The following is an 8,567-nucleotide window of genomic DNA, read 5'->3' on the forward strand; positions in this document are numbered from 1 at the left end:
CACATGTTCAGCTCTAAACCAATTTGTTCAGAGAGTAATTCATTAAAAATAAAATAGGGCTGGCCCCATATCCTATCAGTTAAGAGGTCCAGATCTGACATGGCTGATTGTGGCTTAAATCCAGGCAGAGTCTTGAGAAACATGTCAGACATGTGTGTTAAGTCGGCCCCAAATCCGGACTGGATGGAGAAGTGGAGGAGAAGGACACCAGCGTGACTATGCCCCACCGGGGGTTGCTTTCTCCCTCCACCTCTCTCTGGCTAGTACACGCACACTCTGGAAACATAAAAAACAAAACAAAACAAAACAAAACTCAAAAACCTGTTATCTTGAATTCTCTCACTTTTCAATCAACTGTTAAGAAAACCTTCAGAGTACTGTGCAAGAGTATTTTAAGGGACAACAGGTGGCAAGGTGATTAAGGTGCTGGATTCCCACAAGGTTGACTGCAGTTCAAGTCCCAGACCCTGTGACTTGAAATCATGCTGGGTGCATGTGTGTGAGTGCCCGAAATTCTGAGAGGAGTATGAAAGAGAAGGGATTGAGATGTGGCCATTCCCTAAGGGTGACTTCTCACTTTTCCTTTTCCTCTCTGTCTTTCTCTGGTGAATGCACACAGCTTATTGGCAAAATAAAATAAATAAACTTTATTAAATTTAAAATTTTTATCGATATATTTCTGAAAAATTGAGATGAACTGATCTCTCATTTTTCGATGTGCAGTCTTTGACTTTTTTCTTTTTAAAAAAAATATTAGAATTATTAATTTAATTTATTATTATCATTTTTTTTCACATGTATTCACCAGAAAGAGAGAGAGAGGGAAAACAAGCTGCCAGGTTGGGATTTGAACCATGGTTGGCCATGTGGGAAATCCAGCACCTTAACCACCATACCACCTGTTGGCCTAAGGCTTTGACTTTTGAATAGAAGACAGTTTTTATTTAAATTGTGGCAAGCACACCACTTGCTTGATGTAAAAAGTGGATATTTAAGATATATTCAGAGCAGAGGGATTTGACACTTGAACACCTTTCCCTCCCTTTCATTCAAGAACTGTAATTATGACACTTAAGTAGGTGCATATGCTTATATTCTTTAGTTGGTATGGGAGTCCTGATTGCAGATTTTCCTGTTAAAACACTTTCAAAAGGAAAAAAAAAAAAAAAGAGCCACCAGGTCTAGGACTCAAACCACAGTCAGCCATGTGGGAGTTCAGCATCCCAACCACACCACCTGCCAGTCCCCAGATATAATTTTAAATAATAGTTCTTTAGCAAACAAATTGCCAAGATTTTTTTTTTAATGTTAAAACTTGGTGTTATCAGATACTGTTAATTGTCAAGATCTAGCCCACCCCAACTTCTCCCTTACCAACAGATTTCCGTATGACTTAGCCGTATTGTAAAAATGAGAATGGTTTAAGGTTTAATTGTAAACAATTCCTGGTAGTACTGGTCCCCTTGTTAGTGACTGATTTTGGAGAGAGCCTTTTATCAATTTCCAGCCAATGAGGCCTAAGGGAAGTCTGAGAAATATTTCCTTATTTTAGGAAAGAGACACTAGAAGATAGGATTTATTTTTACCTCTGTCTGTGGTCTTGCCCCAAGTGGCTTCGGCTATGTTGTAAACCTGAGGAGAGTCAACCTCAAGACAAAATAGAGAGAAGAAAAATGACATGAATCAAGTTCTGAAAACTGCTTTACCATTAGTGCTTTGTTAAATGAATGTTTTCCCTATTATCCAGTCATCACTAGGGTTTTCTGTTCCTTTTAGCTGAGTGAAATCTGATATAAAGCATATAGATAAGAACTTCAGTTCACTACAGATGGAGAATCAATTATTTTAATTTCTGCAGCAAAATTTGATGAAAGTGATAGAAGGGTTTTTGATCTGGCAAAGCCACTTTAGCAATTTTAATAATTATACATTAGCTTTAAGTATACATATGGTAATATTGCTTATACTAATAAAAATGGTAAAAACTAGATTTCTACTATAAAGGGATGATGATTAAATAGATTTTGGAATACTCAAACAGTTCCATACTCCTTTCCACTATCAATCAAATTAAAAATTATTTTAAAATTAAGTAATCTCGAGGCCAGTGGATGGCATAATGGTTATGTCACTGCATTTTCACATAGTTAACCGTGGTTCAAGTCCTGGACTCAGTGGCTTAAAACCCATGCCGGGCTTGTGTGCGTGTGTGCCCAAAATCCTAAGAGGAGAATGGAAGAGAAGGGATTGTGGCATGGCCATCTCCCCCTTGGGGGTGATTTCTCACTTTCTGTCTCTCTCTCTCTCTCTGGTGAGCACACACAACCCTGTAGCAAACATTTCTTTAAAAAAAAAAAGTAAGTCAGTGGACACACAGGCCACATTCTAGAGTGGAAGATAATGGCCAACTAGGCAAGGAACTAAACAAGGAAGTTGCGATTTTCTCACAAAGGGGAAAAATAGGATTGTGCCATAGAGAGTTAATGGGTGGATGAGTCAGGTGACTTTAGGTAGGGTAGTAAGGAGGCCCTTTCTTGGATGATACATGGTAAACGAGAAGAGCTGCCCATGCAAAAATGAGATGGAAAGTAGTGAAGGAAGGGTAACAGTAAAACCAAAAGTTCTAATATAAAAAAGAACCCAGCATATTATACGCACAGAAATGCTGCCAGTCTGGCTGGTGTAGAATCATAGAATGGGGTAGTCATGCTGAATGGAGTTGGAGAGAGGCAGGTCCCATTCATGTGGAAGGGCTTGCAAGCGGCACAGTAAGTTGGGATCTTATTCACAGAGCTATCGTGAGCCAGGGATTATTTTAAGCTGGATGATGGCATAATGTGACTGTCACTCTCTGGCTGCCGAGAGAAGGATAGATGGTAGCAGAAGCAGAGAGAATGACTAAAAGTTTATTACCAGATGGGAGAGAGCAATAATTGTAGTCATTTGGAGAATAAAGATGTGTTTTAGAGGTAGAAGGAATAGATTTTTTTTTTTCTGACTGTATGATGGTGGTATGAAAGATATTTGTTTAGCTAAACAAAATATAATAGACAGTTATATATCTAATTCTAGAGTTCAGAAATAAAGTCTAGGCTGGACATAATATCCAGAAAATAGTCCAAAGCATTGATTTACTTCTACTGAGTCACCTGTTGTTCTACATAGTCTTGCTCTGATGAACATCTAAGGGTCAATTTTCATTTTCTACATTGTCCTCTGTCCAGGACTTTTTCTATTAGCCTGTGTTTTCACCAAGGCCCTGATCTATGCCAAAGACCTGCGTCATGTACTTCAGATCTGTGTATTACTAGTCCTTTGGATACTTTTTTTTTTTTTGAGAGGTTTTTGCTGTAGGGCGCGTGTGCTCGCCAGACAGACAGAGAGAGACAGAGAGACAGAAAGCAGGAAATCACCCCCCGGAGGGGTGGCCACGCCGCAATCCCTTCTCCTCCATTCTCCTCTCGGGATCTTGGGCACGCACGCACACGCGCCCGGTGTGAGTTTAAGCCACTGGGTCCGGGACTCGAACTGCGGTCGACTACGTGGGAGTCCAGCAACATAGCCATTACGCTAACAGCTGGTCCCTCCTTTGGATACTTTTTGCTGACATGTTTATAAGACAACCAAACCTTCTTTCTAGAAAAAAAAAAATTACAATAGGCAAGAGGTAGAATGGAAAGAAGAGAGAAAGAGGGAGGAAAAGACCTTAAATATAATGCTGCTAACCAAAAGAATATGGGGAAATTAGTATTCATTGATACTGCTAGAAACAGTATAACTTCTTACCACCTTTCTGAAGGGCCATTTGGTAGAGATCAAAAGTCATAATGATGGGGGCCAGTAGGTGGCATGGTGGTTAAAGCTCTGGACTCCCGCAGTTTGAGTCCCAGATCTGGCAACTTGCTTTCTCACTTTCACTCTCTCTCTTTGGTGAGAGAGAGTAATAATAATAAATAAAATTAAATAAATAATCTAAAAAAAGGTCATAATGATGTGCTTAGCTTTTGATCATAAATTGAATCTCTACCTGATTTTACATAGAAAGCATCATACATGTTTGAAAATATTTGGTTACAAGGATATTAATGGCAGTATTTATTATAATACCAATGAATAGGAAACAATATATATTTAACAATAGGGGACATTTTATGGACTATCCAAACAAAGAAATATTCTCCTGTCATCAGTTACTACATTCTGGAATATTTTCTTTCTTTTTTCTTTTCTTTTCTTCTTTTCTTTTCTTTTCTTTTCTTTTCTTTTCTTTTCTTTTCTTTTCTTTTCTTTTCTTTTCTTTTCTTTAGAGACAGAGAGAAAGAAAGTGAGAAATCACCCCCTAGGGGGGATGGCTACACCACAATCCCTTCCCCTCCATTCTCCTCTCGGGATCTTGGGCACGCATGCACACACAGTGTGAGTTTAAGCCACCGAGTCCAAGACTCGAACTGTGGTTGACTACATGGAGGTCCAGTGACATAGCCATTATGCCAACTGCTGGTCACCTTTCTTCTTTCTTTCCTTCCTTCCTTCCTTCTCTTTCTTTCTCTCTCTTTTAAATAATTATTTGTTTATTTAATTCCATTTTCTATTATTATTATATTATTATTTTAATTTGACCAGAAAGAGAAAGGGAAAGCAAGAAAACAAATGGCCAGGTCTGGGACTCAAACTGCGGTCGGCCATGTGGAACTCCAGCGCCTTTAACCACCACACCACCTGCTAGTACCACATTCTGGAATGTTTAATGACTGGGAAAGATCATTATATAATAGTATGTCTATTGTTCTATTATTATTATATTATTATTTTAATTTGACCAGAAAGAGAAAGGGAAAGCAAGAAAACAAATGGCCAGGTCTGGGACTCAAACTGCGGTCGGCCATGTGGAACTCCAGCGCCTTTAACCACCACACCACCTGCTAGTACCACATTCTGGAATGTTTAATGACTGGGAAAGATCATTATATAATAGTATGTCTATTGTGATTACATAACAATAAGATTGGCATGTTTCACATCAAAATATGAGGATTTTTTAAAAAGTTCATGGAAAATGTTTATTACAGAAAAAACTGCATGGATTTCGATTATTTTGCAGCAAAATAAGCTCATATTTGAATTTGATTTTTCCAAGAACTTTTCAAAGTCCTTTTGTAGTAACAAAGATGCTGATATGGTCATCTTCATGCCTTCTTTGTCTTTTATTTCTTACAATCCACATTGGCATGTTTTGTGTCCCTCCAAAATTCATATGTTAAGGTTTGGTTGTATTAAAAGGAAAACAACATCTTTATGGTACTAAAAGGTGGGGCTTTTGGAGGAGTGATTAAGTGATTAGAGCAGGGCCCCAGTGATGGATTCCTAGTGGGCTTAGAAGGGGAAGGAAGGAGACAAAGAGACACACATAGAAGACAGACCACGTTCTCCGGCCTTCCGCCATGTTGTGGTCCAGCCAGGAAACTATCAGAGTTGGCCCCTGTACCTTGAACTTCCAAACCAAGAGCTGAATAAACCTCTATTTTTATAAATTTCCCAGTTTCAGATATTTTTGTTATTAGTAAAGGAATGGAATAGACCCCACATGTATAAGATAAAAATATCTTAAGAAAAAAAGCAGTGCTGCTATTGAATGATGTGCTTGAAATTTGTGGTACTGGGAGCTTTATTACAGATAATAACATAAACATTAGCAATTGCAATTAATACTAAAGAGGTAGTTAGTAATACAGAGGGAGTAGACATCCATATTTAGCAAATAATTGTTTTACCTAATGAAAATGTTTATTTATATATTTAGGTAATCAGATACTTAGAAATGGATATCTTGACTATGGTGAGGTCCCACTTAGAGCCAGTTGTGGCTTCATTCCTTGTTCGTGGAGAACACCCAGATAGGACGTTCTGGGGGCTAAGTCAAGCCTTTATAGATGGTGCTTGTCCTGCTAGTATAAGAGAACCCAGAAATCGGTGATTTTTTTTTTTCTGATATTTTTCCACAGGGTGTGTATGCTCACTAGCTTGTTTCTCAAGCTGCCATTTCTGGGACTCGAACAACAGAGCCAGCCATTTGAGAATCTAGCACCTTAACCACCATGCCACCTGCCGGCCTGATAAATAGTCTTAGAAAAGACTTCTCTTAGGGCAAATGTGATTGCTTCTTAGTCTTTCCCGCCACGAATCCCTCTGCCCATAGAAGCTGAAAGCCTGCATTTGAAATTAGCTATAAACCATATGGCATACGAATCAGGGGGCTTTGTGTGTTTATGCCTCCTAACCTCTCTTACACTGCTCTCTGCTAGCATTGCCCAGGCCCCAGGTTAAGAGATGCTACTATAAGCAGCCATCTATTTATAAATGCTAGCTTTTGACAGTATTTATATATACTTATCCCCCAAGCATATACCCCCTACCTACCTAATCTGAGAAAGGGGACGTGCAAGACCATCATAGTGGCAGGGTCAGTTGTAAGCTCACAGTGATAGAAGCCCAGACACATGCTTCTTGGGTAGATCAAATAGGATTTAATCATCTAAAAAAATAAAAGAAAGCATGATCATTTATCTCAGAGATCAGTCACCTCACTGAGGGTAGATGGAGGTTCAGTCTTCTGAAATCCTCACCATGGGGCACACGGTTACAGATAATAGCATCTAAGTACAGGTCATTATCGGTTCCTTCCTCAGACTAAATGATCTTTCATCTTCTCTTTACATCTAGACTTAGACACGTAACACTGGATCAGTTCTCAAAGCAGGCTAGTCGGAAAATGTGATAGGGACCACTTCACCAGACTCAGGAGCACTTTATACTGTTCAGTCTAATGCCGGGAAAGTAAGTGAAGACTGGGACCAGCAGTTATTGTAATGGCTATGTCACTGGACTCCCATGTAGTCGACTGGGGTTTGAGGCCCAGACTCGGTGGCTTAAACTCACTCCAGGTGCATGTGCGTGCGTGCCCAAGATCCTGAGAGAATGGAGGAGAAAGGATTGCGGTGTGGCCATCCTCCCTGGGGGGTAATTTTTCGCTTTCTGTCTTTCTGGCGAGTGCACATGCCCTATAGCAAAAATATTTCAAGAAAAAAAAAAAAGAAAAAGAAAAAGAAAAGAAGTGATATTTATTCAGAGGCTGCCACAGCAAGAGTAGTCACCCATCATTTGCATTTTGACAGAGATTCAGAGGCAGGTGAAAGAGTGGAAAAAAAAGGTGGCCTCAAGTATATCCCAAATGCTGTGGGCATGGAGAAACTATAGACAGGCTGGGGACAAAACTTAGGGAAGCTTTCAGTTCATAATTAAGTTCTGGGGGCCAGTAAGTGGCGTGGTGGTTAAAGGTGTAGAATTCCCACATGGCCGACCATGGTTTGAATCCTGGACCTGGCAGCTTGCTTTCTCACTTTCCCTTTATCTCTCTGTCTCTCTCTGGTTGAATTAATAATAGTAATAATAATAATAACAAATGGAAATAAATAAATAAATAGATAAATATTTTTTAAATGATTAAGTTCTGGTCATTTGGGGGCCTACTGTTATGAAGGTCATTGTCTAGCTTCCTGGGCTGTCATTAGAGACAGCAGTCTGACTTCCTACAAGTCTGACTTACAGCAGGTTGGCTTCCCGTGCTGGTTGATTTCCTGAACAAATCATTATAGGCTGTGGGTAAGAGTTGTATTCATTATTATTTTTCATTCTTTAAGGTTTATTTCCTTCATGGATGAGAGACAGAGAAAGAGAACAGTGTTTTATTTTTACTTGTGGTATGGCCATTATTCGTTTGTGTATTTGGTTTCTATACATAACACATGTTGTGGTTACAGGAGGAAATGTAAAACCTGGGCTCGCAAGTCCCCACTGTCACTCTTGGTCTCTCCAGTCGGTTTCATCTGGATCTAACCATACTCTTAAATTTAGTTCTGCAGAGCCAGAATAGGGGTCAGTTTCCCAGAAGCCTCTGAGCCTCATGCTAACAAACCCTTAGAGGAGCTAGAAAGCTTATCCTGCAGTTGGAAATGTAATATGGGCAGGAACTGGAAGGCTAACAGAAGTGACGAACTGGTTTTTTTCCTCCCAAACTGTCTGCATGACCATCATGTTTTATCCATAAACCTTAGTGTAACTGTGGTGTAAGTGTTTGAAACGGCTTTCCTCTACTCTCAGATTTAAGTAATTTAGGACAGTGCTAACCAAATAAAGCTATTCATGGTGTTGTAGCAATAAGCTGGGCAACTTGTTGAAGGGCTTGACGATGATATATCCTGACAGTCAAATTGCCCTTGTCCAGGGTGCCACATGCAGGTGCTCAAGAGATTCTTTCCAAGAATTGTGGAGTTGCTGCCGCATTTCGGGCATGGAAGTTTGCAGTGGAAAGAAGCAAATAACACTTGAAAGTAAATGAACCAATGAACCTCCCTCGGGTTTTGTCTGACTAGGAAGAGAGATTGATTGTCAACTACTGAACTGACTTTTAGGCACACATTTTAAAATATAGCACTTTGGCTCTCAGCCACGGGTAGTAAGTAACAATAACAAACTTTGGCAATGCTTCCTGAGCATTCATTTATAAACAT

This window comes from Tupaia chinensis, unplaced genomic scaffold (genome assembly GCF_000334495.1).
Source record: "Tupaia chinensis unplaced genomic scaffold, TupChi_1.0 Scaffold000354_1, whole genome shotgun sequence".
NCBI classification, from domain to species: domain Eukaryota; kingdom Metazoa; phylum Chordata; class Mammalia; order Scandentia; family Tupaiidae; genus Tupaia; species Tupaia belangeri.